Here is a 4,928-nt window from a genome sequence, read left to right on the forward strand (position 1 = left end):
TTTAAAAAAAAAAAAAAAAAAAAAAACTTATGATGAGAACTCGATTTACTTATGTTGTGTAAGTAAGGTTTGTTTGTAGTTAATGTTTGTACTTATGTATGGGTTAAGTTATAAAACAAGAAAATGAGTAAGACCTTTATATGCATAGTCATAATATTATGCATTTTCTCTCTGCCTCTAATTGTGAATCATTATACATAGTCAATTAAAAGCATTTCTTATAAATGCATTTATGCATGTCACACAACGTAGTGTCTACTAGAAAATGAATGATTTATTTAGCTCAAGCCAACTTCATGGTTAATAAATTCAACCTGTCAATTTTATTTTTCCACGGACAGTAAATAACAAAATGACATATATTCCTATATTCCAACAAATGTGAAATGTGATTAATAAGCTGATAACACGAACTATTATTCAATATACAGAGGCAACCAATATTGTTTTAATTATTTTGGTAAACACGGAAAAGTAGACTTGTAGACTGATCAATTCCTTGGAACATTGGGAAAACAAATATAGCTTTTGATACACAAATTATTACTACTTCTCATGCAGCATCAATGTACAATTTTTTATATATCTTTTATTGATCATTGGTTTGTTCTCAGTTTTTTTTGGTTGAATTATGTTAAGTAAATAACAAAATGATGTTTTTGTACAAAAATAGTTTCTTAATCTATGTGTAAAAAAAACTACATAAACCTCAAACATAAAATGTATACTCCACACTCAGAACTAATTAAATCCGTACTTAGATCCTGTCCGAAAGAGCTGCAAGGTTATCAATGTATTGTCCTTTTACAACTATAGTTAAGGATAATACATTTGAACATGTATTTTAATTTTACGAGAAAAAATCCCATCGTTTCATTACACAAGCTCATTAATGTTCTGGTCCTCTGTATATATGTGTACTTTTCAAAAAGTAAAAACGTTTGCGTGCAAGATACAACTTCTTCTTATTAATCCCGGTCCAAAATAAAAATACTGAAATATTAGGAAAAAGACAACTTAGAAAAACCAAACGTGTGGGCACTATTGTCAAAAGCCACGTTTGAGAGAGGTGGAAGATTAAGGTCATGTGGAGTGGGGTTTCTCAACTAAATTCTCATCAATTAAAAAATAAAAAGTAACCAAAAAAATAGAAGAGAAGGTGAAAAACGTTTCTTAAAAAATTTTTATTCGAGAAACCTTGAGAAACAGTTTTGGACCTATGACTAACTATAACTGGTTATATTTTATTTTTTGATTTCTTATTTAAATAAATAATAATTTTATATAAAAATAATTAAAATACAATATTTTAAGAAACTCATCTTATATTTACCAATGCAGATGCCGTTAAGTATCGTCGTCTCTTCTAGGTTGTGCGGCTCATAGAATTCTCTCTCTCTCTGAATCTCTCTCTAGGGTTTTTTTCTACTTGAGAAAAAAAGAATGGATCCCAAATCCAGCGATGTCGATACTGTTGAAGAAGCAAATCTAGAGACGCCGAGATCCCTCTATACTGCTGAAGAACTAAAATCCAGGCTAGAGTTTGAGAGATTCATTAGAAGATTCGCCAAGATTGGTATCAAGGTGCTGGAATAGGACGAGATTTCCACGTCTAGCGAGGAAGAAGACGAGGACGAGGATAAGGACAGCGTCGAAAGCGATCAAGAATGGGATGTTGATAGCTTCGAGGGTTGTGAATACAACTCTGATCCTGAAGAGTCTGAGGATTGGCGTCGCTACCTGCGCCAATGTTACAAAAGCGAGGTATGTTATGTCTGGTCCCTTTTATCGATCTCGCTCTGATTGTATATATATATATATATATTAGGGTAGATCCCTTGGAATCTATAATCGCATTTTGGTAGCTAGGGGAGTGTAACTCTTGGTTAATTATTTATTTGTCAGGGTTTCGATGTGCCACGAGATTGCGTTCCCAAGCGGACTTCGGGTCGAATTTGCTGTGGATTCTGTCCCGTTGAACTTGATGACTACTTTAGTCCGCCCAACCTCACAGGGCGTCAGTACATGGAAAACATGCTCAAAGTCGTCATTGCCAAACACAACGAAACAAAGGCTTGTTTTCTACACTTACAGTTTCTTTTTCTTTTTTCTTGTGATCTACACCACACTCTCTCTGTTTTATGTAACTAGAACCTAACTGCAATTTATCTTTCTGTATATTTATAGAAGAAGAATTTGGTGCTGGACCATATCGTGAAGGTCGTTGTGTTAATGGGAGGTAAGGTCAAAGCATACATAACGTTCATGGCTAAAGAAAGTCCCGACTCCCGAGGGAGAGCTCGTGGAGTATCAGGGCAAAGCTGAATGGAAGGTCTGGCAGAGAAACTTCCATCCACTCCTCTGCAGACCAGCCTCTGAGCAGAGACAGTTTCCCTAGGTATATATATATATATTTTACTCTGTTAATTTGGTACTTCTCTGTATATACATCCATCTTTATCAGTGTCATCTCTCTACTTTCATATAAAAGTGAAATATACGATTTGCCAAGAACATCATATATATTCGCATGCCTGTTGAAATATATAGTGAAAATTAGGTATATTTTACTCGGTTTGGTACTTCCCTATAGAGTATAGATCCATGTTTATCAGTGTCATCTCTCTAGTTTAGATATATGATTTACCAAGAACATCATACTCGCCTGCCTGTTACTCAAAAATATACAGTTTTGAAGTTCGTTATTTGACAGACACTCGTCTACTATCTCTGTCTGCGTTTTTTTGTCATCTTTCTGTACGCAACCGTTATATGGATATATAACAGGGGATACTTGTTGTTACGATCTGATTAATTCAAAGGATGTGTTTTGTTTTGACTGATTGCGGATTGATGATGTGGAGCCTGCTATTGCCATGATTAAGAAACCGAGTTTTAAAAAAATTGTCATTGTGAAACTTATAACCTTGTCATGCTATTGTAATGGATTTAATTAGCCCCACTTATTTAAAAGCTATGTTATTGTTGAAACCTCATCCTTTGTAACTTGAAACTCCTCGATCTAGTTGTCTTTCTTCAGTTTAATATGTTTGTTTCTTAGCTATCAAGAGTAGATTTGCACGCACAGAAAATATATGTATATTTTTTTGTGATTTTAATGTTGTTCATTTTTTTTCCTCGCTTTTCTTGATCACTTAATTACTTAAACAATTAAAAATATATTCATTCAATATCCATATGACAGGAAAATGGGGTTGTATATGTAAATATTTCTTTTGTTTTTTCGACTTATATTTGTATCCTAAATACAACATCTTTATATTTGAACTCTTATTTTTCTGTCATGTTATTTAATGGTTAATTAAATTTGAACCTTCTTAATTAATTAGGATTGTGTTGCATATCACCTCACCCGATTACCAATTTATTTATTGTTAATTTTTTATGACTCAAAAGTCAAAAGACTATTTCATGGCTTAGCCCTGACCGTCGTCCTACTACTGTTCTATCTTTTTGATTATACACTATCCTAATTTCCCCGTTTAGCCGTAATAGTGAAATTGTACACATATTAAGCTTTTTAAGTGTAGAGGATAACTAGTAACATTTTTTTTGTTTTTGGACAAAACTACTACTAGTAGTGTACAAAAACCGAGAATGATAAGTAAGCTATTTATATATATATATATATATATATATGTTATACACTTATACTAGTAACATATAACTTGATTTATTTTCCTTGTTATAACGGAATTGTCATCACAAAAATTGACCTTACTGTACACTCTCCGTATGATATAGTTCGGATTGGATAAGTAAGTACAGTTTTGGTTTGATTTGGTCTTAGCTTCCGTCGTTTGGTTTAGTATAATTTAACCGATAAAAATTACAGTAAACCAACTATGTGGGTAAACCGAATATAGGGAGGAAGATGGGCAACTAAAAAAGAAAATACTCCTATCGGCTTTAAGTTAAAAAGTAAACCAAACTAAGTGGGCTAAACCGAATATAGGGAGGACGATGGTAATATCGTGAATAGGTAAAGTATGAGGGGGCGAATTAGAAATTGTTTGTATATGTGTGTCCGCGTCCTCTGAGAAATTGAAATCGACAAAAAAAAATCTAGCTAGGGTTTTTTTTTTGAATCTCTCTCAATGTCCATGGATCTCAGTTCAAGCACGGAGCCCGATGTGATGCAAACCATGGATGCATCTTTCACGGATCTGTCTTCGCTTTGTGGCCAAAAACGCAAGGCCGAAACGATGGCTCAGACTACGAGTCGCCTGAGGAGCCTCCCGCGGATGAAGAGGAATTTGAGATTCGTCGATTCGTACGCAATTATCACGAGAGCCAGGTTTTTGCTTCCTTCTCTCTCACCCATAATTCCCTGTTTCGGTAGGCACTTGGATCTTTGGATTTATTTCGGTTAAAAAAAAAAAAAAAACTTCAATCTTGTTTATTGTGTGTGGGGGGGGGGATTGCAGGGTTTTAAGGTGGATGAAGATATGATTCCTAAATCTCATCCTCGTCGTTATGGAGGATTACGCGGTGTCGATCTCGATGACCTCTACGTGGAGCCCCTCACGGGGCGTGACTACATGGAGATGATGGCCAATCTCGCTATTGCCAAATACAACCAAGTAGAGGTTACTACTATGTATAATTCTACTCTGTCTGGTCTGTCTCGTTTTTTAGTTAGTTAGTCAGTTAGTTAGTTAGTTAGTGTTAGTGTTATCAATCTTCAAGTCATTTATGTTCGTTACGGAGTCTCTTAATTTTGTAAATTCTTATTATAACAGAAAAAGACTGTTACGCGTGAAGTGATCTTAGTGCAGTGGCAGGAGGTAAGTCCATTTGTAGAAGGCACAATCACACCAGGGATCGAGTCCCGCTTCCTACGAATGTAGGAATTTGGCTAATGGGCCGGCCAGTTGTGGCCCAATGGTTGACAAAAAAAAAAAAAA

General features: G+C 34.9%; 1 long non-coding RNA gene across 2 annotated transcripts; it reads left to right on the forward strand.

Moving 5' to 3' along the window:
• On the forward strand, positions 4,013–4,860 carry LOC104738865. Of its 2 annotated transcripts, none has more exons than XR_759888.2 (3): positions 4,013–4,318; positions 4,449–4,621; positions 4,764–4,860. It is a non-coding gene; the product is annotated as an uncharacterized LOC104738865 (long non-coding RNA). The 2 variants fall into 2 exon arrangements; XR_759889.2 differs by having other exon boundaries at positions 4,449–4,610.

The sequence above is a fragment of the Camelina sativa genome, chromosome 14 (genome assembly GCF_000633955.1).
Source record: "Camelina sativa cultivar DH55 chromosome 14, Cs, whole genome shotgun sequence".
Classification (NCBI taxonomy): domain Eukaryota; kingdom Viridiplantae; phylum Streptophyta; class Magnoliopsida; order Brassicales; family Brassicaceae; genus Camelina; species Camelina sativa.